This window comes from Trachypithecus francoisi, unplaced genomic scaffold, assembly GCF_009764315.1.
Source record: "Trachypithecus francoisi isolate TF-2019V2 unplaced genomic scaffold, Tfra_2.0 Lachesis_group11, whole genome shotgun sequence".
Lineage (NCBI taxonomy): Eukaryota > Metazoa > Chordata > Mammalia > Primates > Cercopithecidae > Trachypithecus > Trachypithecus francoisi.
The window spans coordinates 38,870,455-38,897,816 of record NW_022681456.1 but is presented as its reverse complement, the minus strand read 5'-3'; the positions used below and the strand labels follow the sequence as shown (position 1 = coordinate 38,897,816).

At 43.7% G+C, this 27,362-nt stretch overlaps 1 pseudogene; it reads right to left on the bottom strand.

Annotated features, from left to right (window-relative positions):
• Positions 1-5,458: 5,458 nt before the first annotated feature.
• On the bottom strand, positions 5,459-9,935 carry LOC117090987 (annotated as a pseudogene).
• Positions 9,936-27,362: the final 17,427 nt, after the last annotated feature.

Sequence of the window (27,362 nt, the reverse complement as noted above, 5' to 3'; positions counted from 1 at the left end):
GGATGAGGGCTGGTCACCAGAAAAACCAAGGCATGAATAAAAGGTTGGAACTTTCAACCTTACATCCTGACTTCCAGAAAGTGGCTGAAGGTTGAGTTGATCACTAATAGCCAATAATGTAATCAATCATGCGTATGTAATGAAGCCTCCATAAAAACCCAAAAGGACAGGTTTCAGATGAGCTTCCAGATAGCTAAGCATGAGGAGGTTCCTGGAGAGGGCATGGAAGTTCCGTGCCCCTTCCCCTATAAGTTCTCCTATGCAACTCTTCCATCTGGCTGTTCATCTGTACCCTTTGCAATATCCTTTATAATAAACTCAGAAATGTAAGTGTATTTGTCTATTCTCACGCTGCTAATAAAGACATACCCAAGACTGGCTGATTTATAAAGAAAAAGAGGTTTAATGGACTCACAGTTCCACATGGCTGGGGAGGCCTCACAATCATGACAGAAGGCGAAGGATGGGCAAGGACACATCTTACATGGCAGCAGGCAAGAGAGTGTGTGCAGGAGAGCTCCCCTTTATAAAACCATCAGATCTCATGAGACTTATTCACTATCATGAGAACAGCATGAGAAAGACCTGCCCCCATGATTCAATTCCCTTGCGCCAGGTCCCTCCTACCACACATGGGGATTATAGAAGTGACCATTCAAAATGAGATTTGGGTGGGGGACACAGCCAAACCATATTAGTAAGTAAGCACTTCCTTGAGTTCTATGAGCAGCTCTAGCAATTCAATTGAACCCTAGGAGGGGGCTGTAGGAGCCCCAATTTATAGCCACTCAGTCTAAAGCACAGGTCATAGTCAGAGGCCTGCAACTGGCATCTGAAGTGGGGGATGATCTTGTGGGACTAAGCCCTCCATCCGTGGGACCTGATGCCATCTCAGGTAGATAGTGTCAGATCTGCAAATGTGTTGTGTTGATTACAGAGTATGCTTATTTCAGTAATTCAACAAACATTTACTGAGCACCTACTTTGTACCATGTTCTAAAAACGATGACAAGATATGCAAGGTCTCTATATCCATGAAACTTATAGTCTAATAGGCTTCTAGCACAATTACTGTCTCCACTTGGCTTTTCTGTTTGGTGTCCTAACTATTCCTGACATAACACATCTAAAGTTAAACTCATACTCTTTTCTCCAAAACTGACTTCTCTATTTCTGGTCATGGATCCCAGGTTCAAAATCATGACATCATCTTTGTCTCTTCATTCACTCTTGCTGCCAGCATACCTCATTTCTATTTAGTCATTAAGTCTACTCCCAATAAATGCCAGGAGCTAGAGCTACAAAGATACATAATGGTCCCTGATACATACACGTATAATCACAATACAGAGTAAGATGTGCAATAATAGAGGTGTGTCCATGGTAGATGAGAGGGGAAAGTGTATCAATTCTTGAAAAAGCCAGGAAAGGAGAAAATGAGGAGAGTAAGAAGAGACAAAACTGAAAATAGAATCTTGGAAAATACTAACATTTACAGGGTCGAACAGTGTCAGATGGGCAGAGAAGTCAGGTTATGATAAGTCCTGAAAATGTCTTGTGATTTTGTAAACTAGGAGATGATCTTGGTGAGAACAGTTTCAGTGGAGTGGCAGGTTAGCCACTCCAAGAATGAATGGAAGATAGTGAGGAGGACTGCTCTAATGTTCCCAGCATCTATTCTCTCTTCTGGGAACATTGTCTTGATTTTCCTTTGGGGCCACCCCTTTCCCTCTCTAACCATGCTTGAGCAGAGCTGGCCCCACCACTAGATCCAGGGCCCAGCCAACCAAATCACCACATATCCATGCCCATTGGAGATTTGTTCAGGGGCGGGATCATGACCAAACCTGGGCCAATGAGAAATCCATTGCTGGAACTCTCAGGAAACAGGTGATCTTGTTCTGCACCAGTTTGAAGCTCAGGCTCTTACCCCATCAGACCTGGACTACTGCCTCAGTCCTTTTACTAGTCTCCTTGTCTTTGAATTCTTCATATCAACCAAAGCTTTCAAGCTCTTCTTTCCAACACTGCTTCTACGTTATTCAAAACCTATTGAACACCCACCATTAAATTCATGGCACTTAGTGCTTCATATTCCATTATCTGAAGCAAGTCTACCTTTCCTTGTACCTCCCTGTCATCAAAGCTTTACATATCTTTCCTACTCCTGGACTGACCACCCCTTTCCTTTCTACTATTTAAATCCTTCTCATCTTTCAATGTCCTAGCTCAAACGTAATCTTCCCTGGCTTCCATCTGGTACCAGTATGACTTGACAGCAATTTTTGGAAAGTATGATTTATTGCCTAGTTTTATTACTTCTCATTTTATATCTTTAGTTTTTTTTCTCTCCCAATTACTTTGGAGGAAATATGAAGACAACAGCCATGTCATAATTACTGGCATACTATGAGGCATTGATAACAGAGCTCTGTACAGCCAATACTCAAAATTTTCACAGAATAATGAATAGACATTTTCAGTTCGGCAGCAGGTGGCAAGAAATGGAGATTAACGTAAAGCTACAATTTATATGATGAGAAGAGATGTGGTCAGCAGTGAAGAGAGGGAAAAAAATTTAATGTATGCAAACAGTCTGGTCAAGAAGACAGAGCCAGGAGCATGATAAGTGGAAAATTTTTTGTACAAAGTCAGACTTTGACTTGACAAGGCAAGGAGATAAACCCAAAACAACAGGATGGGGGCCACAGGAACAAGCTCTGAAAATCCTGGAGTGTCTGTGATCCAAAGGGTGGTGAGAAGCACAAAGAGAAGCTAAGTGACTTCAAGGATCAGCATAGCCAGTGACTTCAGCAGCAAGGACTCACATGACTCAAAGCAGGAAGAGGTTGGGAGGACTCTGGGAGATGGCACTTATTAAATAAATAGTACTCACATTTGGCCAGGCGCCATGGCTCACACCTGTAATCCCAGCACTTTGGGAGGCTGAGGTGGGCAGATCACGAGGTCAGGAGATTGAGACCATCTGGTGAAACACTGTCTCTACTAAAAATACAAAAAATTAGCCAGGTGTGGTGGCGGGCGCCTGTAGTCCCAGCTACGTGGGAGGCTGAGGCAGGAGAATGGCATGAACCCGGGAGGCAGAGCTTCCAGTGAGCCGAGACTGTGCCACCGCACTCCAGCCTGGGTGACAGAGCGAGACTCCGTTTCAAAAAAAAAAAAAAAAATGTACTTACATTTTATTACTCTCTTTAACTCCCTCCAAAGCTCCTCTAGAAGAATGAAGAAAAGCTGGGGATGGTGGCGCATGCCTGTTGTCCCAGCTACTTGGGAGGCTGAGGCGGGAGGATCACTTGAGCCCAGGAGTTCTGGGCAGTAGTGTGCTATGCCGATCTGGTGTCTGCACTAACTTCAGCATCAATATGGTGACCTCCCAGGAATGGAAGGGAGACCAGCAGGTTGCCTAAGGAGGGGTGAACCAGCCCAGGTCAACAACGGAGCAAATCAAAACTCCTGTGCTGATCAGTAGTGGGATCACACCTGTGAACAGCCTGGGTAACATAGCCAGGTCCCATCTCTAAAAAAGAAAAGAATTTTAATTTATTTTTTTAAAAAATGAAGATAAGCTCCCAGGGATGTGGAATAGTGATGAGAAATCACTGTTGACAAGGTCCCAGGAGACCCCCACGTTGCAATTCTCACGGTCATTTCCAGTCTTCACCTTCCTTGGTGATCTCTCTTCCTGAAACACTCTCTGCCCTAGGCCTCTGGGACACCCCCTTTCATAGTTCTGATCCTAAGGAACTGGTCCCTCATCCTCAATCTCTTATATTGGACCGCCTTTATTTTCCTGGCTTCTGAGCACCAGAGGGTCCTAGAGCTTCATCCTCAGGCTCTTTTTGTCTAGATTTGCACTCAGGTACTGGGAGGAGTCTCATCCAGATCCAGAGCTTGAAATAACTTTTATGAGCCGATGGTACCCGGTTTTGTATCTCAAGTCCTAACCTCTCTCTTCTCTCTTAAATTCTAGAATCATAGATCTACTGTCCACTCTATATCTCCACCTGGATGACTAATCATCATTCCAAACTTCACAGTTCAGAAGTGAGCTTTTATCCTTCTCCCATCCCACCACTGAACTCTACTGTGCTTGCATTTCTGGCCATTTCTGTAAATTACTACGCCACTCTAACAGCTGTCAGGCCAAACTCTTTGGATCAACCTTGTCTGTACTCTTTCTCATACCTGACATCCAATCCATTAGCAAATTTGGTCAGCGTTGCCTGAAAAATATATCTTGACTCTGAAATGTGTCTCTTCACTGCCACCATTACCACCCTAGTCTGGGCTACTCTCATTTCTCAACTGGACTATAATCATGATCTTTTAATTGGTCTTTGTGCTTTCACCTTTGTGGTCACCTCCAGTCTCTTCCCACAGAGCAGCCAGAGTTATCCCTCTGAAGTGTGAGCAAAGTGTCATTACTCCTCAGCTCAAAACCCTCTGTATTAGTTAGGGCTCTCCAGAGAGACAGAGCAATGGGATATATATATATGTAGATACATGAGAGGGGACTTATGAGAAGAATTGGCTCATGTTATTATAGAGGCTAAGTTCCACTATAGACGGCCTGCAAGCTGGAGGGCCTGGGATGCCAGCAGTGTGACTCAGTCCAAGTCTAAAAAGCCTCAGAACTAGGGAAGACAATGGTGTAATTCTCAGTCCAAGGCTGAAGGCCTGAGAACCTGGAATGGCTGCTGATGTACGTGCTGGAATATCCTAAGACCAGAGAATCTGGGGTTCTGATGTCCAAAGGCAGGAGGAGAGTGTATCCAGCTCCAGGAGAGAGAATGAGAGATGAATTCACTTTTCCTAGGATTGTGTTCTATCTGGTCCCTTAGCCAGTTGGATGGTGCCCACCCACATTGAGGGCAGATCCTCCCGACTTAGTCCACTGAGACTCACATGCCAATCTGCTCTAGAAACATCCTCAAAGACACACCCCAAAACAATGTGTGGCCAGTTCTCCAGGTATTCCTTAATCTAGTCAAGTTGATACTCTAAATTAACCATCACACCCTCCAATAAAAGTCTGACACATTTTATCACATGGTTGATACCTTGAAGACATTAACCTTAAAAATTAAGTGAAAGAAGCCAGACATCAAAGGATAAATAGTATATGAGTCCACTTGAGTGAAGTACCTAGAATAGTCAAACTTACAGAGGCCGAAAGTAACATAGTATTTTCGGCCATCCAGGGGCTGCCTGGAGGGGAGAATGAGAGTTATTGTTGAATTGGTACAAAGTTTCATTTTGGGATGATGAAAAAGTTCTGGAGATGGATAGTGGTTATAGTTGCATAATAATGTGCTTAATGGCACTAAACTGAACACTGTATACTTAAAATAATTAAAATGGTAAATTTGGTCAGGCATGGTGGTTCACGCCTGTAATCCCAGCACTTCGGGAGGCCGAGGAAGGCGGATTCACCAGGTCAAGAGATTGAGCCCATCCTGGCCAACATGGTGAAACCCGTCTCTACTAAAAATACAAAAATTAGCTGGGCATGGTGGTCCGTGCCTGTAGTCCCAGCTACTCAGGAGGCTGAGGTAGGAGAATGGCTTGAACCTGGGAGGCAGAGGTTGCAGTGAGCCGAGATTGTGCCACTGCACTCCAGCCTGGTGACAGAGCAAGACTCTGTCTCAAAAAAAAAGAAAAAAAAAAGGAAAATTTAAAGTTATATATGTATTATCAAAATTTAAAAACAAACAAAAAATCTCTAATGGCTTTCTATCTCACTCAGGGTCAGATCCAAAGTCCTCACCAAGGCCTTTTCGGCCCTGCACCCTTGGACCTCTGCCACCCCTCAACCTCCTCTCCACCACTCTCTACCCCTACCATATCACTCTGCTGCAGCCACACTGACATTGCAATTCCCCAAACAAGTCAAGGACATGCCTGCTCAAACATGCCTAGCACTGTCCTGCCTTAGGCCTTTGCATTGGCTGTTCTTTCTGCCTGAAGTATTCTTCCCCCTAAAAGTCTGCATGGTTATTTCTTTCACTTTATTTAGTTCTCTACGCAAAAGTCACTGTTAGAGCAGTCATTCCATAGCTAACATAGCACCTCATACCACCTCCATTGCTCACAGTCCCTTACCCAGCTTTTTGCTTTAAATCACTTCTTACAGACCGACTCTTTTCCATTCATTCAGTTATTGTCACATTCTCCCCATTAGAATGTAAGTTCTCTGATAACAAGGATGTTGTTTGTTCCACTGATAGATCCTAGTTTCCTAGAACCATACCTAGCATACAGTAGGCACTCAGTAAGTATTTTTCTTGAATGAATACATGAATGAATGACTACTCTCAGCAAGGGCCAAAAGATAGTACCTATAATAGTCTGTTCTTGTGTTGCTATAAATACCTGAGGCTGGGCAATTTATGAAGAAAAGCGGTTTAGTTCTGCAGGATGTACAGGAAGTATGGTGCCAGCATCTGCTCAGCTTCTAGTGAGGCCTCAAGGAGTTTTTACTCATGGCAGAAGGCAAAGAAGGAGCAGGCACATCACATAGTGAGAGAGGGAGCAAGAGAGGTGGCGAGTGATAGGAGATGCCAAGCTCTTTAAACAATCAGTTCTCACGTCAACTACCAGAGAGAGAACTCGCTCATTATCATGGGGATGGCACCAAATGCACCAAACCATCCATGAGGGATCAGCCCCCATGATCCAATACCTCCTACCAGGCCCCACTTTCAACACTGGGGATTACATTTCTGCATAAGATCTGGAAGGGACAAGCATCCAAGCCATATCAGTAACCCAAAAGACTGTTTAGATAACCGCCTAATTTCTGGGTAAGTAAAAATAATTCTCTTGGAAGAAGCACGCTGAACCCAGTTGCTTGTGTATTTTGTTTTGGGTGTTTTTTTTTTTTTTTTTAAATTCTGAAAAACATGTTCATTACAAAAACACAGCTAACATCAAAAAGTAAAGAAAAAAATAAAGGACACTCAATTCCACAATTACTACTATAGATATTAGAAGGTTTTATTCAAGTTTTTTAATGTATACTCATTCTTCTTAGCCTGAACAGAAGTAGAGCAGAAGCAGGCAAGGATTACAAAATTGATACTTTATTTGGGAAGTGCAAGCACAGGGTTGAAAGGAGAAGAGAAAAGTCCAGGTGACACAAGGAAAAATGCAAACATAATTGTGGGATGTTGATTTTCAACCCTACTTCAGAACTGGGAAGAAAAGGATGGGAATAAGGGAAATAAAAATGCCACAAAACTCACTTCTTTTATTGAAATTCGGCTATTTTTCTTGAATCAACATTCTCTGGTCAATGGTGACAATTGTGCTAGCTTTCTTCTTGTTGCTTTTATGGTGGAGAGAATTTTTGGAGATCCTTACTCTTTCATTTTCTCTGACATAACTCACACAGTTTTACACATTAATTTTTTTATTACACATGAGCATTTTCCATATCCTTAAGTATTCTCCAAAAAGATAGCGGTTAATGGATGTATAATATATTTTTGGTATTTATTTAATCATTCTTTTATATTGAACTTTTAGATTATCTTCTAGTTTTCTCCTTATAGATAATACCTTGATACACATTCTTGGACCATATCTTGGATTACTTTCTTGTGCTAAATTGATAGCAATGGAACTACTTATTGAATTAAAGAGTATGAACATTTTTAAACTGTCTGAGTTAGGCAGTATTAGAAAGTTCGGTTGATTACAGAGGAGATCTACCAAAAAACAACAAAAAAGTCAGCTGCAAGTAATAGGAAAACTAACAACTAGGATTTATTACTTACATAACTAAGAAATATGAAGGAAGATAGGGAGATGTAACCAAGAAATTAGGCTCTTTTTATTTTTTTGCTCCAACATCCTCAGAATGTTGACTTTTCATCCAGGTACTTATTTGCCTCATGGCAGCAAATGTCTCCCAGCATCACACTGTCACACAAAATTCAGGAAGGCAGGGTATATGAAGCCAGGAGAGTGAGAGAAGCTCTTTACATACCACTCTTTTTTTCTTTTTTTTTTTTTTTGAGACGGAGTCTTGCTCTGTCGCCCGGGCTGGAGTGCAGTGGCCGGATCTCAGCTCACTGCAAGCTCCGCCTCCCGGGTTCACGCCATTCTCCTGCCTCAGCCTCCGGAGTAGCTGGGACTATAGGCGCCCGCCACCTCGCCCAGCTAGTTTTTTTTATATTTTTAGTAGAGACGGGGTTTCACCGTGTTAGCCAGGATGGTCTCGATCTCCTGACCTCGTGATCCACCCGTCTTGGCCTCCCAAAGTGCTGGGATTACAGGCTTGAGCCACCGCGCCCGGCCTACATACCACTCTTTTTTTTTTTTTTTTTTTTTTTTTTTGAGACGGAGTCTCGCTCTGTCGCCGGGCTGGAGTACAGTGGCCGGATCTCAGCTCACTGCAAGCTCCGCCTTCTGGGTTTACGCCATTCTCCTGCCTCAGCCTCCCAAGTAGCTGGGACTACAGGCGCCCACCACTTCGCCCGGCTAGTTTTTTTTTTTTTGTATTTTTTAGTAGAGACGGGGTTTCACCGTGTTAGCCAGGATGGTCTCGATCTCCTGACCTCGTGATCCGCCCATCTCGGCCTCCCAAAGTGCTGGGATTACAGGCTTGAGCCACCGCGCCCGGCCCTACATACCACTCTTTAGCAAAGAAAATGTTTACCAGAAACCCCCGCAGCAGAATTCCCCTTAGGGCTTATTTCCAAGTATTGAATCTTGTGGTCATCATTAACTGCTGGGTAGGCTAGGGAAACAAGTATCTGGTCTTTTCCACATTCAATAGTGAAATTAGACAATGTTTGATACAGGTGTTGAACTGCATCAGATAGCAAAAGTCACAACAGTGCTGTGTAACAAACCATCCCAGAGCTTAGGTGTAAAAAACAATAAGCATTTATTTCATGTTCACAGTTTGGATTAATTGAAGCCTGTCTGATCTGTGTTGGGTTTGGCTAGCTTTGTCTGTGGGAGGGCTCAGGTCTGTTCTATGTGTTATCATTATAAGGTTTAAAAAAATTTTTCTTAATGTTTACAATTTAATAAATCTCTTCACTGCAGACATATATGGCTGTTTGGTAGTATTCAGAAACATCACAATAATGGCAGTTTTTTCAATTGGTGTGTAGTCCTCAATAATTATATATAAAATTGCTGTCAAATCAGTAAGACTGCATTTATGCACCCGTCATTTTAAGACTGCATTTATGCATCCATACTCCTTCCATCACAAGGCCCAATTGGCTCACATTTACCTCAATGACAGTACCTTTGGTAATAACACCCAAAGTTGTATACAGTGAGGACGAGGGGTTCTTCTTTACACCAAGTATTGGTAGGCAAAAGGTGGCTTTCAGTTCAGGATGTGTTACATGGGCTTTCTTGAAACGCAAGCCTATTGCCCTGATGAATCTTTTGTATTTAGGTGGTTTTCTTGTAAAGCCATCTCCAACAAAGCAGACTTTAGTAATCATCCTCTTTCATGCCGCCTTCCTTCTCCTCCCTGTTCGAATAACTTTTAATACTTCTGTTTCTCCCTGGGCATGTACTTTAGGCAGAGGGACTTCCCATTTTCCTGCCTTCTCTTTTCGTTTCTGTTTAATCCTATTGGAAAGTACTTTAGCTCAAGATTGTCCCTCTCTGTCCAGCAGATAGGCAGGTACTGCTCCCTGTGGAGTCTTTTCATCATTCTTTTGTTCCGTGTTTCTCTTTTCATGCATCTTGATCATCTTTTTCGTTTGTATTTTCTCAGCATGGTGCTGTTTACGGTAAAGCTTTGCCTTCAGACCAATCATTGTCTTTGCCTTCTTTGAACGTTCATGAGCCTCTCGACTTTCCTTCTTTCTCTTTTTCTCATGGTAATCCAAACGGTATCCATAGCATTTACGATGTAATTCAATATATTCGTTCTGTGGCATGGTGATGGCAACAGAGCCGCCAGGAGCAGCCCCTGGGGTGCGAAAACGCTTTCAATTTCCGTGTCTCAGAGACCCACGAGCCCACGCCACGCAGGCTGGGACAGGAAAGCATTATTGGTTTTGTTTCTACTTTTTATTTTAAAACAAAATATACATAAAGAAAACAGCTGGGTGTGGTGGCTCACACCTGTAATCCTACCTACTCGGGAGGCTGAGGCAGGAGAATCGCTTGAACCCTGGAGGTAGAGGTTGCTGTGAGCCCAGATAGCACCACTGCACTCCAGCCTGGGTGACAGAACAAGACTCTGTCTCAAAAAGAAAAGGAAAAAAAGAAAAGAAAAGAAAAGAAAAAAGAAAAAAAAGAGAGAGAGAGAGAGAGTGTCTCCCTCTGTTGCCCAGCCTGGACTGCAGGGACACAATCATAGCTCACTATAACCTCAAACACATAGGCTCATGTGATCCTCTCCCCTTGGCCTCCCAAGTAGCTGGGACTACATACAGATAGGTGCACACCACTATATCCAGTTATTTTTATTTTTTTATAGAGATGGGGTCTCCCTATGCTGCCCAGGCTGGTCTCAAACTCTGAGCTCAAGCAGTCCTCCCACCTCAGCCTTCCAAAGAATTAAGATTACAGGTGTGAGCCACCACACCTAGCCTCCCTCATCTGCTAGTGGTTACCCAGTAGTATAGTATATATAGAAAGTCAGGATAATGCCCAATTCCTTTCCTTTATCCATTTTTTGAAATAATGAATTGTTATCCTTCAAAGGAAACTAATTTTTTTATTACTACGAATTCACAAATGTAAATATGTTCGATGTGTTTCTTCAGTTCATTCCAATTCTTGTCCTTATTGAAGCTAAAATTGTCTGACTTGTGGCCATTAGGAATCTCTTCAAGTTGATTCCTGAGTCATTTTGAAATTACTCTAGTAGTTGACAGAGTCCTTGCTATCTGGTATTACAAAATGTTCTAGGCTAAGTTTATACTTTTTGTTTGTTTGTTTTTTGGTTTTTGGGGTTTTTGTTTTGTTTTGTTTTGTTTGAGACAGAATCTTGCTCTGTCACCCAGGCTGGAGTACAATGGCATGATCTCAGCTCACTGCAGCTTCTGCTTCCTGGCTTTAAGCAATTCTCCTGCCTCAACCTCCTGGGTAGTTGGGACTACAGGTGCACACCACCAAGCCCAGCTAATTTTTGCATTTTTAGTAGAGACAGGGTTTCACCATGTTGGCAAGGCTGGTCTCAAACTCCTGACTTAAGTGATCCTCCTGCCTTGGCCTTCCAAAGCGCTGGGATTATAAGCATGAGCCACTGCGCCCAGCCTGCTTTGTACTTTTTTTGTCACAGATTTGGAATCAGTCATTTATCCAAGAAGCTCTGGTTTTCTTTTAGTGGAAAGTGTAATTTCTTTACCACAAGCTTGGCTCCAGGGATGCCCTATGTTACTTGGTAGACTGGTCAATATTTGGGGGCTATTTTAGTGAACAGAACTAGAGAATATATTTTGAAGGTAAAAACCTTTCATGACTTGACAGTGATATTTCCAACTCACATTCAGGTCTACAGTGCTATTCCTTAACTTTTTTTTGTTTGTGTTTCTTATAAAGACAGTGTCTTGCTATGTTGCCCTGGCTGGTTTTGAACTCCTGAGCTCAAACAATCCTCCCACCTCAGCTTCCCAAAGTGCTAGAATTACAGGCATGAGCCACCATGCCCGGGCCCCTAACTTCTTTTTTATGTTATCTCTGCAATTCCTTCCACACCAAGAATCCCGGTTCTGGTTCTTAGAACAGGAGAAGTGATAGAATATTCCATAACTGCTCATTTACTTTATCCTACATTATATAAAGAAGAGCTTCAAAATGACAATACTTACAATAACTATTACAAATTATGACTACTAACTTTTTTTAACTTTTTCATGCCTTATTCGCACTCTCGCTTCATTTTTAAAGTTATACTCTATCTACATTGTCAAGGCATTCTCTCCCTTTTTACTCTCATTTAGTCTTCATCTACAAGTACCTATATAATTTAATACTTACCATCAGTCCTTGTATCAGAGACTGTCTAGTCACTTTGGTTGTCCAAAGCTTATTCTGTAACAGGCTTCTCAGGAAGTATGCATAGAAGCAATATTCCTTGTATTTTTGCATGTTCATAATAGCTTGTCTGTGCCCTTTATACTTGAGTTATATTTCTTTCACTGAGTGTCCTAAATGTGCTATTCCATTTTCTTCTGACACCAAAAGACTAATAATAATCAAAACGTCTAATAATAATCTTCCTTCCCTCATAACCTCATGTTGTTTTTGCCTACTTAATTTTTTTTTTTTCCTTTTTCTTTAAAATCCAGAAATTTTACTAGAATATGTCTTAGTATTGGTCATTCAGGTTCACTATTCTCATATGCATACTCCCCTTCCTTCCTTCCTTCCTTCCTTCCTTCCTTCCTTCCTTCCTCCCTCCCTCCCTCCCTCTTTCCCTTTCCTTTCCCTTCCCCTTCCCCTCCTTTTCCTTTCCTTTCCTTTCTTTTTCTTTTTTCTTTGATAAAATCTCACTCTGTTGCCCAGGCTGGAGTGCAGTGGCATGATCTTGGCTCGCTGCAACCCCTGCCTCCCAGGTTCAAGCAATTCTCCTGCCTCAGCCTCCCAAGTAGCTGGGATTACAGGCATGCACCACCACACTCAGCTAATTTTCATATCTTTAGGAGAAACGGGGTTTCACCATGTTGGCCAGGCAGGTCTCAAACTCTTGACCTCAGAAGATTCACCTGCCTTGGCCTCCCAAAGTGCTGGAATTACAGGCATGAGCCACCACACCCGGCCCATAGTCTCTTTCAATACGTACCTTCAAATCTATTTTATTTACATTTTTTTCTTGAATTATAACACTTAATATTTGATTTTCTCACTTTGGTTTTCTTATTCAGACACTTTTGTGACCCATACGTTGGTTCTTCTTTGCCTATGTTCATTCAATAGCTGTATTGTTCCTCAATCTTTCTCTCCTTCTTAGCTGCTTTTTGATTTTTTAATATTTTCCTTATTTGTACCCTCTATTTCTCTTAAGGCATTGTCTCCTATGTTTATTTACTGGGTCCCTTATAGTTGAGTCTTCATTTATTTTATTTTTATATTTTTCTTGGGTTCTGTCACTTCACTTCTGAGTTTTCCTAATTCGGATTATGTTGTTCTTTCATGTTTTGTATCATTTTTTTAATGTCTTCTAGCTTATTTTGAAATAGTACATTATAGTTTTATTTTTCTTTTTAAAGCAAATCTTTCTGATCTGCTTTCATTACCTGTAGGGATATTATTTTGCTGTATTCTCATTTTCCTTACAATACCTTTGCATGAGGTTTGACTGCAACACTTTATTGTTGCTTATTTTTACATGGATTTAGGTTTCTTGAGCTTTTAGATTGAGGCTTTGTTCAGAATAACTGTTCCAACTTTACACAATTACCTATTCTATTGTGTTTCATGTAGTAAAGAAAAAAAAAAAGCAGCTTGCTTTGTAAGATTTCCTGGAGAGTCTCATCACTTTTGTCTACCTTCTTTCCTTCGTCTCTGTAATGCCTATTCTGTTCAATTTTAATTCTAGTCCTAGTAGTATCTTTAGGGAACGAATCTGTCCTAAAAGAGATTCCTACCTGGTGGGTTTTGAGAGTTCACAGGGGCGGGACTGCTCCATACCTTTCAGACCTCACTGAAGGGCTCCCCACTGCTCTCACCAGCAAATTGGAGCAGGCAAAACAGTTTCAGCTACTCTTCCAAAATTGACCTGCTAAGCCTTCCAGTGAATATCTGTAGTATATTTTAGGGGTTTCCTGTTCTCAGGTTTGTTAAACGCCTCATTACTCTCCTTTGCTTTCTCCTGCCCAGATGAGGATGCCATACAGGTCTTGTGACTATCAATTATTTATTCTCACCTGCTTCTATTTTCAGGGTTCAAGGGGATACCTTCTCATTTGGTCTTGTTGGAAATGTCTGCAGATTTTTGGTTTTGCTATGAGATTGTTCTGGCTATTTTTATGTGAGAATTAGGAAACTTTCAAGAGCAATTCTGCCACTACCATTCCAACTTCCCAAACCCCCGTGTTCACTCTAGAGCCCGTGTTGAAGGGGCAGGACTACATAGGGAAAGCTCTTTTTGTGGTAAAGGGAGAAATGCAACAGAACAAACTTGACACCAGGGGATGTTTAAACCTCTGCTTGCAGCACACACGTGTTAACTTTCCATTGGCCACAAACAGCCACAAGACAAACCACCACATCAATATGCAAGAAAATAAACTCTTCTTCTAAGTGGGAGGAACTACAAAATCATGCAAACAGCACGGATACAGGCAGCAACAAGGAATTGAGAATAATGATTCAGTACTTCACACCAACCAACTGTATCTGCCCCAAAGACATTTTCTAAATCTTGCTAAATTATTTTCCAGAAACGGTTTGTTAATTAGACTTTCACCCATAGATAAGAGATTGCCCTTCACTACTGAACATTTTTAAAATTGCTAATATAAACTGTTAATTTAATAAGTAAAAAATATCTTAGTGTCATTTAATGTTTAAATTGCACCTCTTTTATTTGTGTGAGCGTTAATACTTTTATATTCGCTTATTAGTTATTTGTCTTTCTTCCTTAACGCCCTGACTGCTTATGTCTTTTATTCATTTCACTGTGGCAGATGGTGTTTTTCCTTTTGATTTATAAGGCCTCATTTCATATTAAAGATTTGCACCTTGATTGTTCCTATTTCTTACACATATTTATTCCAATTTTTCATTTCTCTTTTGTATCATTTGTCTAATTCTGCGTAACAAGTCCCCTTAAAACTTAGTGTTCTAAACAGCAACAAAAAAGTTACTATTGCTTACAAGTCAATGGAGCAGCAGGCCATATCTGATAACTTGGATCAGGCTTGGCTGATCTCAGCTGGGCTCATTCACGCGTATGTGTCAGCTAGTGCCATGGCTGGGGAAGGGTTGGTCTAAGATGGTCTCACTCACATGCTGGCCGTTGGCTTGTTGTCCACCGGTGCAATGGGGATTAGCGGACCCTGTTACTACCATACCTTTTGATTGAATTTGTGTTGTTTTTGGCACACATGTAAAATTTTGTATATTCAAATTTGTCATTTTTTCCTATGTGATTTCTTTACTGTTTTTATGTTTGTAAAGTTTTTTCCCAATTCCCAAGGTCTAATAAATATATACCTAAGTTTTCTTTTACAATTTCCTTCTTTTATCTATTACCTCTCTTTCAGCCATCAGAAATTGAGGGATGTGAAGCATAAGAGAGAAAAAGTGGTATCTTTTCTTCACCCATTGCTAGGTTCATGGCTGACACTCTCATAACAAAAGATACATTAACAAGAGAGAAGCATAACTTTTTTTTTTTTTTTTTTGAGATAGGGTCTCACACTGTCACCTAGGCCTAAGTGCAGTGACAAGATCACGGCTCACTGCAGCCTCCACCTCCTGGGCTCAAGCAATCTTCCCACCTCAGCCTCCCAAGTAGCTGGGACTACAGGTATGTGCCACCATACCCAGCAAATTTTTGGTTTTGTTTTTGAGACAAGGTCTTGCTCTGTTGCCCAGGCTGAAGTACAGTGGTGTAATCTTGGCTCACTGCAACCTCCACCTCCTAGGTTCAACTACTCTTCCTGCTTTAGCCTCCCAAGTAGCTGGGATTTCAGGCGCAAGCCACCATATCCAGCTAATTTTTTTGTATTTAGTAGAGACAGGGTTTCATCATGCTGGCCAGGGTGGTCTCAAACTCCTGACCTCAAGTGATCCACTCGCACTGGCCTCCCAAGTGCTGGGATTATAGCACATGAGCCACCATGCCTGGCCAAATTTTTTTATTTTTTAATTTTTTTATATAGAGACAGGGTTTTGCCATGTTGTTCAGGGTGGACTTGAACTCCTCGGCTGACGCGATCCTCCCACCGCGGCCTCCCAAAGTGATGGGATTACAGGCACAAGTCACCATACACAGCCAGCAGAACATATTTATTTAATATAAATGTTATGTAACACAGGAGCCGTCAAAAAATAAAAACCTGAAGAATTAGGAATATTTGTGTATCTGTATAGACAATCGTGCAGAAGTATGACTGGAGGGCAATCTAATGGTAAAAAACTGGGGAGGGGCAGGCACAGTGGCTCACGCCTGTAATCTCAGCACTCTAGGAGGCAAGGTGGATCACCCGAGGTCAGGTGTTCAAGACCAGGCTGACCAACATGGAAAAACTCCGTCTCTACTAATAATACAAAAATTAGCAGGGCATGGTGGTGCATGCCTGTAATCCCCGATACTTGGGAGGTTGAGGCAGGGGAATTGCTTGAACCCAGGAGGCAGAGATTGCAGTGAGCTGAGATCGTGCCATTGCACTCCAGCCTGGGCAACAAGAGAGAAACTCCATCCAAAATAACCCCCTAAAAACAAAAACAAAAAACACTGGGGAGAATTTAGCATGATTTGTTTGTTCAGATTCTTCTTGGCACCCCACTGTGGCATTTTTTTCCCTCTGGGTATAGGGCAGGACACCTGCCACATGAAGGTCTTCAGGGGAGAAGGGAGGGAGAAAGTCAAAGAGTGACTTTTCTCAGTTTTACGGCCTGCTTCAGGGAAAAGGGTTGAGGGGAGTTCTAGTTTCTATGGCCTTGCTTCACGAGAAAGGGGGCGGGGGAATGTCAGAGAGACCTTGCTACTGTGATTTTTTTCAATTTCCTTCAGCTTAAAATTGTCAGTATTTCAAGGTGCCATATTTTGGGGTATTGTGTTTTAAGCCTCATCAGAAATAGGAATTTAAATGGCTGTTTTTCCACATGTAGTTAACCAATTATCCAAACACTGTTTATGGAATACTCTGCCTTTTCCCATGAATTGGTGATATCATCTTCATCACAGAGTGAATTATGATTTCATCCTTGGGTCTGTTTCTTTGTCCCATGGATGTGTCTATCTATGGGTTCTTGTACTGCCTAAATCTATAGTCAAGGGGTGGCAGGAACTCAGGGTTGAGGTGAGATTATCACCATTGTGACTACAGTTTAAGTTCATTTGTATATCACTTCTGAAGCCCAGAGCTCAAGCTGAGTGCTTGAAGTTCAGGAGGGAGGCCAGGCGAGGTGACTCACGCCTATAATCCCAGGACTCTGGGAGGCTGAGGCGGACAGATCACTTGAGCTAAGAGTCCCAGACTAGCCTGGGCAACACGACGAAACCCTGTCTCCACCAAAAATACAAAAAAATAGCTGGGTGTAGTGGCATGCACCTGTGGTTCCAGCTACTCAGGAGGCTGAGGTGGGAGAATCACTCGAGCCTGGGAGGCGGAGGTTGCAGCGAGCTGAGATCACACCACTGCACTCCTACCTGAGTGATAGAGTGAGACCTCATCTCAAAAAAAAGAAAAAGAAGCAAGGAAGGAAGGAAGGAAGGAAGGAAGGAAGGAAGGAAGGAAGGAAGCTCAAGAGGGAGACACAGCCGAGGTAGAGGTGGAGAGTGGGGGTGAGGAGGGGTGTCAGAAGTTGGGAGTTGGTATTGATCCAGACATCTCAGGGGGCAGAAGTCTCTGAGCAGAGGAAGGGCATTTAAGATGAATATTCTAACCTAATACTTGTGTGGGAGCAGAAGAACCAACTACAACTGCAAATTTGATGAAAAGAGCAACTCTTAGCTTTCCCCACCATTATCTGAGGTATATCCAAGATGCTTCTGCAAGACTGAAGTCCCAGAGAACCATGTGATCATCCCACACGCACAGGAACTAACTGTGCAGTGCGAAACGGCAGGCTGTAGTCTTTCACCCGTGGCAGAATATATATTTATTGATTCATCTTTGAGTAACAGGTTTAGTAAAGATTGTCAATTCTCTGGGGAGAAAAACATGAAATACTGTTTTTACCCCAATAAAATCAATCAATTATGCTCTGTGGAACCTCCTTTTCCCACTGGGTAGCAGGCTCCATTAGCTACATATATCCCAGTCTGATTCTATAACTTTTCATTTTAGTTATCACAACAGTTTCTCTCCAGTTACTAAGATTCAACTCTGTTTAATGTAAAACGTCATTCTTATATTGGATTCAAAGCTTTCCTCTTCACCTCTAGTGAAGACTAGACTCATGGCTTTAAAAGATTTGGTAGTGGCGGGGTGGAGACATGGGGTGTGTCTCTCCCATCCGATTCCTTGCCTGTGCTTTCCCCTGTAGCTTTGGGTGAAAAGGAAGAAAAGAGAAAGTGGAATATGTTTTGTGTTTTTTTTTTTTGTGATTGCCTACGGCAGAACTGTTGGTCTCCATGGCTTAGCAAGTGGCCCCCAAGACCTACCCTGGTACTCAATGCCAAGCAGCTCCCAGGGGTCCCTTGGGACATATGGCCTTCCTCTTCCAGCTGACCCCAGCTGATGGCCTCATGCAACATCTCTCCAATGCCTACTTCTCTTTGCCCAACATGTGACCATCCTCTGCCAAGTCCCCAGCTCTAAAACCCGAGCCTGTGGGCAGATGGATACATTCTCTGTGTATTTTAGCAACCAAGAGCTTGAGAGATAATTCCACTCATACCTCACATCATCCCATTACATTTCCATTTTACAGAAACTTCCTTCTGACCCCAGTGCCAGCTTCCTGTAGATCTCAGAGCTGTCGATGGCCCCTGACTCCACATACTAGTGTGGGCTCTTGATGACCCAAATATCCCCAACATAGAGGTCATATTATATGTACTTTGGCCAGTTGAGTTATGAAGCATTTGCCTCACCTTAAGATCTTAAGATTCAATCGAGACATGAGGTAAATTCTCTAAGGCCACCCACCAAATCAGCACCATGTTCAAATTAGAATGTAAAGTGTCAGAATCTACGGCCAGGTTTTTTTCCATTGAGATAGGATTTCTCAGGCTTCCAGGAAAACAGGAGCTAAGGCCCTGGACTTTGGGGTCAGATGGCTCTGTCTGAGGCCTGGTTGAACCACTTCCCAGCTGGATAAATTTTTGCTGTTGTTGTTGTTGTGAGTCTCACTTTGTTGCCCAGGCTGGAGTGTAGTGCCTCAATCTCAGCTCACTGCAACCACTGCCTCCCAGGTTCAAGCGATTCTCCTGCCTCAACCTCCCGAATAACTGGGATTATAGGTGTGCACCACCATACCCAGCTAATTTTTGTATTTTAGGTAGAGACAGGGTTTCACCATGTTGCCCAGGCTGATCTCAAACTCCTGCCTTCAAGTGATCTGCCTGCCTCGGCCTCTCAAAGTGCTGGGATTACAGGTGTGAGCCACCATGCCCACCTCACCTAGCCGGGTAATTTTGAACAACTTTCTTAGTCCCTCATAGTTTCAGTTTCCTCAACTGTAAAATACGGTTAAATAATAGTAGCATCTACTTTACAGAATCATTTTATTGCCTAAATGAGATTCTACAAGGGAAGCCTGGTGCCTAAGGAGTTCTCATGAATGGTAGTTATTGTTGTTCTAAAAAAGACAGCATCCTCAGGCCACTGATAATTCAAATCTGTCCAAATGTCGCTGCCTCGCAGATGGTTGAACTGTGTGTGCTTGGGGTTAATTCCCAAGCAACGTACCCAGTGTGCTGTGTTGCCTCCACCTCTGTGGTGACCGTTCCATTCGGGGGCTGGGACAGCATGGGAGCAGATGTGAGGAGAAGCTTTTACAGCTACTGTGTGTGCATAATCACATTGATTTGCAAAAAATTAAAAATAAAATAGAAAATAAACTGGCTGGGTGTAGTGGCTCACACCTGTAATCCCAATGCTTGGGAGGCTGGGGCCAGAAAGTCGCTTGATCCCAGGACTTCAAGACCAGCCTGGGAAACATAGTGAGACCCCATCTCTACCAAAAAAAAAAAAAAAAAAAGAAAAAAAATTAGCCAGGTGTGGTGGTGCACACCTGTAGTCCTAGTTACTGGGGAGGCTGAAGTGGGAGGATCATTTGAACCCAGGAGTTCAAGGCTGCAGTGAGTTATGATCATGCCACTGGACTCCTGCCTGGGCAACAGAGCAAGACGCGGTCTCAAAAATGATAATTAGGCTGAGCACAGTGGCTCATGCCTGTAATCCCAGCACTTTGGGAGGCCAAGGCGGGTGGATCATCTGAGGTCAGGAGTTCGAGACAAGCCTGGCCAACATGATAAAACCCTGCCTCTACTAAAAATACAAAAATGAGCCAGGTGAGGTGGTGTGCTCCTGCAGTCCCAGCTACTCGGGAGGCTGAGGCAGGAGAATCGCTTGAACCCAGGAGGCAGAAGTTGCAGTGAGCCGAGATTGTGCCACTGCACTCCATCCAGCGTGGGCAACAGAGTGAGACTCCCTCTCAAAAAAATAAATAAATAAGAATAATAAAGAAAAAAAGAAAAAAACAAGTGAGCTTTTCTTAAATGTTTTCCAGCTGCAGAGGCCACGTACTAGAAAACTCTTGAAATTTTATTCAGTGTTTCTCAATACTTAAGCTGACTGCCTTCTGACAAATTGCCAAGTAGTGGTCAGAATTTAATTCACACCAAAGGAGAACACAAAGATTATGAGACAATTGACCCTATAAAAACACATTCGTGGCATGCTCCTCATTCACTTTGCATCTGCTCTCAACCCACCCTCCGGGGCTCTTATGTCACACTTATTTCCAGATAAGTGGCCCAATTAGAAACCTATTGGCTAAGGTTGTACTCAAGGCAATGACCCTGCGCACCAGAAGCTCGTCCTTCTTAACATCACCCTCAAGCCAAAGCACAGTGGCGTGTGCACTCTCATTCCTGGACAAACTCTGCCCCCTGGCGCTGACTCACACACTTGCGCACCGGTGAGGAGGGTCTCCTTTGTTAGGTTTCCTCATGGGACGGTGATAGAAAAGCCTGTCAACCCCACCTGCTGTCTCCCCGAACCCCTAATTGCCATCAGTCTGCTCCACACAGATAATCCACCAAAAGGCTCTGTGTTTGTTTCTGCCCTGTGTATTTGAAATGAGTCTCATTCTGTGTTAAAAAGTGTTTCTCAGCAGATGGGTAGGGATAAAATCTCCATGGGAGAAAGCGAAGGAGATGCCTGATCTGTCCAGGGCTTCCCGGGTCAGTGGTGCTTCGGCCAGAAGCCAGGCAGCAGGCCTTGGGCAGGTGGCTGGATCCCTTCTGTGCCACGGTGTCTCTGTCTGTGAGATGAGGGGGGCAGTCCCCACCATACTGTGTTTACAGAATAGAGGAAGAGTTTAGGTGGTGACTGTGCTGTAGTAAAAAGAACAGTGGGTGTGGAAATAAGGGATTTGGTTCTAAATTCTGGCTCCAGGCCGAGTGTGGTGGCTCACACCTATAATCCCAGCACTTTGGGAGGCTGAGGCAGGAGGATTGCCTGAGCCCAGGAGTTTGAGACCAGCCTGGACAATATAGTGAGACCTCATCTCTACAAAAAATACAAAATTAGGTGGACTTGGTGGTGCATGCCTGTAGTCCCAGCAACTCAGGAGGCTGAGGTGGGAGGATCACTTGAGCCTGGGAGGCAGAAGTTGTGGTGAGCCATGATTGCAACACTGCACTCCAGCCTGGGTGACAGACTCCATCTCAAAATAAATATGTAAGTACATTAAATAAATAAATTAATTAATTAATTTCAGCTCTAGCTGTAGAACCTTGGACTAGAAATTAACTGTTCTCACCATTCTCTAGAAATTCACCGTTCCCTTGAGCTTCCTATCTTATAAAATGGGAATGACAGCCTTGCCCTGCTAGTCATTTTCTCGAGAAGACACCTCCAACTGCAGCGGGTGTGGCGTGGCCTTTCCCTCCAGGCTCCAGGAGCCCCTGCCTCCCAGTCGGAAGGAGAGTTGTTCAGGATGCCGATTCCTAGGCTTTACCCTAGGAGGTTGAGTCAGAATCCTGCCTCAGAGGCATGGCAGGAGGAACAAAATAATGAACCCCCAAAGGTGTCTATGTCCTGGTTCCGGGAACCTACAAATATGTGACCTTGCATGGGAAAAAGGGCCTAATAGATGCAACTAAATTAAGAATCTTAAGATGGGGGGATTATCCTCGATTACCCCGGTGGGCCCACTGGATCATGGGGATCCTAATAAAGAGAAGAGGCAGGCAGGAGAGGCCCACGGTGGAAGCCGGGGTTCCCTGGGGGCCCATCATCTTTCCAAACACAAGCATGGAAGGCTGATCTGTGGCCACTTCTGGAACACACAGGCTCAGGAACAGCCAATATTAGAAGAAATGTTTGCATCTGTTTCCTTCCAAGACACGCAGGCTCTCTAAGAGAATGGAGGATGGCTTTTGTGCTACGGGGACAAGCACTATGTTTGGGATGTGGTACTAGAATTGTCAAAGTGCTGCCTTGCCCCAGAAAGTTATTTCCAAGAGAAGTCATTACACCCATTGGCTAAAAATGTAGGGGTTGGGGGGAAGCGCCATGCGCTGAGGGTGAAGGTGGCCTTGAACGCTGGGAAAGGTGAGGAAGAGATCCTCCCCCAGAGCCTCCAGGAGGAACTCAGACCTGCCAACACCTCACCCCCAGCCCTGCAAGACCCACTTTAGGACTTCTGACCTCTGAAGCTGTAGATGATTAATCCGTGTTGTTTCAAGCCACTGAGTTTGTAATTATTTGTTTCAGCAGCCCTAGGAAGCCAACATGGTGCCATGGAGGGGCTCCTAGATCTGCATTTTTTAGTGACTCCTGGTAGAATTGTTAGGCATGCTCAATTTTGAGGGCTAAAGGTGTAGTAGGAAGAGAATGAGGAACAGGAGGTCTGTATTTCTAGCCCTGGCGTCATGAGCTATGTGACTTTGGCAAAGTCACTCCCTTGTTTATTGGGCCTCAGTTTCACTGTCTGTAAGCTAAGGCAGTTGGCTACAGGGGGCAGACGGGGCGAAATCTCTGGCTGCAGTATTCTGAGAAGGTGAGAGACAGTGAAGCTCTTTGAAAACAGTGAAGTCTAGGTCTTAGGACTGAGATTTCCCAGAAGAAAGAGATATTGGTAATTCTTTTAACAGCTCATTTTTATACCTCTCTTCCTGAGTGCCAGGTCTTGGTCTAAACCCTTCCCTTCCATGAACTCCTGTCTGTGGGGTTATCTTGGTACAAAAATCAGTCTTCTGTGCGATGAATAATTAACTGCTCTGCTCTGAGGAGATGATTTCGAATCAGGAGTCAGATCAATAAGCTACTAAGGGGGGATGGGCGGGTGGGCACCATCTTTAGCTAATGAAGGGGGCGATTCCCTGTCTCCACTATGAAAAGAAAAATGTCACAAACATTACATGCCGCCTGAGGGGTATGGATAGAAGGGGGAAGGGGCTGCGGTTGCCAGGCAACCAGCTCATCACCAATCATGTGCATAAAAGCCTTGGGTCTCTGTTATGAGCACAGCTAGTGGGCCACCCTCCTTCTCCCTGCCCCCTGCTTGACAGCTGGCCTTTGGGTTCTGGCTCCAGACACTTAGACCCTGAAACAGGCCCAAGTCCCCCCTCAGTATCCCAGGGTCGATTCTGTTGCTCGAAAGCAAACTGGGAGAGCAAAGACTCTTTGTGTCCACTCCAGACAACAAAGGTCTGGCACCCATACTCCAGGACACTCTTTCCTACACCATGGCCTTTTGAATGAGCCGTCACCCCAGAGGCTCACTTAGATTTGAGGAAAATCCCTTCCTGACCCCTCCATTCAAGGGAGGCTCTTGCTGTTTGCCGTGTGGATACTGAGCAAACACGTGGGTCCGCAGGCTGGCTTTTGATGTGCTCTGTAAACACTCCTCTCTGGATACAGCCAACTGTCCAATTATGCAAGAGTCAACCGGCTTCCCCAGGGGATTTGTCGTCTTAAGGAACGAGGACCCACTGTGACTGCAGAGTTGACATAGCACATGTCACACAGAGAAAGTGCACCCTCGGTGAAAGCCGGGGTTCCCTGGGGGCCCAGCCATCTTTCCAAACACAAGCACGGAAGGCTGTTTGATCTGTGGCCACTTCTGGAACATACAGGCTCAGGAATAGCCGGTATTAGAAGAGATGTTTGCATCTGTTTCCTTCCAAGACACACAGGCTCTCTAAGAGAATAGAGGATGGCTTTTGTGCTATGGGGACAAGCGCTATGTTTGGGACGTGGTACTAGAATGACCAAAGGGCTGCCTTGTCTCTTATTTCAGAGAGAAGTCATTACACCCATTGGCTAAAAAGAGATAGGCATCACCAAGAATGTTGAATGTCCCAACCCATTTACCTTTCACAGTTCACACCACCCCCAGCAGGCCCAGGCAGGATGCACTGTGCCCGAGAACAGTTGATGCAGGGACACATTCCAGCACTGGCCTCAGTCCCTTTCCCTCTCCCTGCTTCAGCCGCACTGGCTTCCTCACTCTTCCTCAATCACACCCAGGTCAGCTCTTTGCACTTGCTGTGTCCTGGATACTCGCACCCCCAATATCTGGATGACACGAGACTTTCCCTGGCCACCACCCCATGTAAATAATAGATACGCCACCCCCGTTTACCCTTTCCATGTGCCATTTTAAATTTTCTTCAAATACTGCATCTCTTTTTCTTTCTGTGTATCTGACTGTCCACCCATCTATTTTACTTGTTTATTGCCTGTTTCATTCTCTAGGGTGTAAGTTCCAGGAGGGCAGGACACTGCTGCATCCCTGGCACCTGCCACTGTGCTCGGCACAAGGCCAGCCAGCCCTCAACTAGCATTTGCTGAGTTGATTAGGATTCCTGTGATCCACTCTGTATCAGGAAGACACTGTGCTCTTTCTTACATCCTCACACCCAGAGCCTCTCTCTGGAGGCAGTGGATGTCATGAGTTTCCTATAGATCCTTACAGATACTTCATACTTATTCAAAAAGGTACACATGCAGCTACATTCCTCCCAATTTTTTTTTTTTTTTTTTTTTTTTGAGGCAGAGTCTTGCTCTGTCACCCAGACTGGAGGGCAGTGCCACAATCTCAGCTCACTGCAGCCTATGCCTCCTGGGTTAAAGTGATTCTCCTGTCTCAGCCTCCTGAGCAGCTGGGATTACAGGCACCCGCCACCATACCTGGCTAATTTTCTGTATTTTTAGTACACACAGGGTTTCGCCATGTTGGCCAGGCTGGTCTTGAACTCTTGACCTCAGGTGATCTGCCAGCCTCAGCCTCCTAAAGTGCTGGGATTACAGGCATGAGCCACCATGCCCTGCCCCACCTGTTCTTTTTAAAGTGTAGAGTATATATATCTTCTATATATTGCTGTTTTCACTTTGTATATCTTGAAGATTATTTCATGTTCGTTTAAACAAAGTTTCCCCATTCTTCTCTATGGCCGAGTAATATTCCAATATATGGATATCTAGCAATTTATTTACTTGGCCACTCTAGATGGACATGTAGGCTATCTCCCGTCTTTTGTTATTACAGAGTGTTAGAAATAATCTTGTACATATGTCATGTCATTCATATGTGACCACACCCATAAAATACATTCTAAGAAGTTAAATTGCTGTGTCAAAGGGTATACGCACTTATAATATGAATAGAAATTGCCAAATTGCTCTTCACAGAAATTGTATCTCTACCACTACCAATGATTTTTAATTTTTTATTTTTGAGACAGGGTCTCACTCTATCATCCAGGATGGAGTGCAGCAGTGTGATTATAGCTCACTGCAGCCTCAAACTCCTGAGCTCAAGGGATTCTCCTACCTCAACCTCCCAAGTAGCTGGGACTACAGGTGTGCACCCCCATGTCTGGCTAATTTTTTTGATTTTTTTTTTTTTTTTTTTTTTTGTAGAGAGGGGGTTTCACTATGTTGCCCAGGCTGGTCTTGAACTCCTGGGCTCAAGCAATCCTCCTGCCTCAGCCTCCCAAAGCATTAGGATTAAAGGCGTGAGCCACCGTGCCAAGCCCCACCAACAATTTATGAGATACTTTGTTTCCACACATCCTTATCAAACTTTCTTTTATCTTTTCCAGTTGAAAAGTGATATTGCAGCCAGGCGTGGTGGCTCATGCCTGTAATCCCAGCACTTTGGGAGGCCGAGGCGGGTGGATCACCTGAGGTCAGGAGTTCGAGATCAGCCTGGCCAACATGGTGAAACCCCATCTCTACTAAAAATACAGAAAATGAGCCGGCTGTGGTGACAGGCACCTATAATCCCACGTACTTGGGAGGCTGAGGCAGGAGAATTGCTTGAACCCAGAAGGCGGAGGTTGTAGTGAACTGAGATTGTGCCACTGCATTCCAGCCTGGGTGACACAGCAAGACTTTGTCTCAAAAAAAAAAAAGTGATATTGCAGAGTAATTTTATTTTTCATTTTCTTATTCAAAGATTTAATATTTTTACCTATGTCTAGGAGGCATTTCTATTTCCTTTCTTATGAACTACCACTTTTCTATTAGATTTTGGGTTTAAAAAATCAATTTATAGGAGTGCTGATACATTAGGAAAATTACTTTTTGGCTATGAGTTACAAATATTTTCCCTATGTGTCATTTGTCTTTGCATAAAAATCATTAGATGTTTTCTGCCTCGTAGTTTTTTAGTCTAATGTATTCATCTGTATATGTATGCATGTGGAACTGCCACTTTTACATTTGCTTTTTAAATACTTTATCATATGTCATTATCCTTTTAGCCATATTATTGGAAAGTGCATTTTTTTATTAGTTACATTTAAATTGGTGCTTCCTGGATGGGGTTTGAGGATCACTCTCAACTCTTGATGAATGGAGGGGCTCCCTTATTCCTTGAGGACTCTTGTGAGATTTGGGAGGCACCCAACATGTGATTACCCTCATCCATTTGATGCTGGCTCTTAAAAATCTCAGTTGCAGAGAGTGACATGTTTTTGACTCTTTTTCAGAATTCTGGAACGTACCACCTGTTTTAGTCTTTAATCATCTCTCCACTCATTACAGGTGCAGAAGGTTGAAGCAGCTGGAAACATCTGTTCCCAGAGAAAAGGAGCCCGTCTCCTGTCACTCTCCATGACAGGAACCCATCACACACCCAGTATCGACCTCAACGAGCCTCCCACACTCAGCTTTTCACATTCTCCATCCTCGGTGTCCCCACCTGTCTCCCTCTCTACCTGTCTGCCATGATTCCTCAGCTCTCAGCCCCTGTTCTAGGCAGGCTGGCCACCTACATCTCTTCACTGTAGCCTCTGTATGGGAGCTATTCCAGGTAGTGGGGCCTGAATAATGGGGTGCTCTTTTAAAGACAATGAATGCAAAATTGCAGGCCAGGCACAGTGGCACATGTTTGTAATCTCAGCACTTCGGGAGGCCTAGGTGGGAGGATCCCTTGAACCAGGAATTGGAAAACAGCCTGGGCAACATAACAAGACTGTCTCTACAAAATAAATAAATAAATAAAGCATGTGTGGTGGTGCACACCTAGCTACTTGGGAGGCTGAGGTAGGAGCA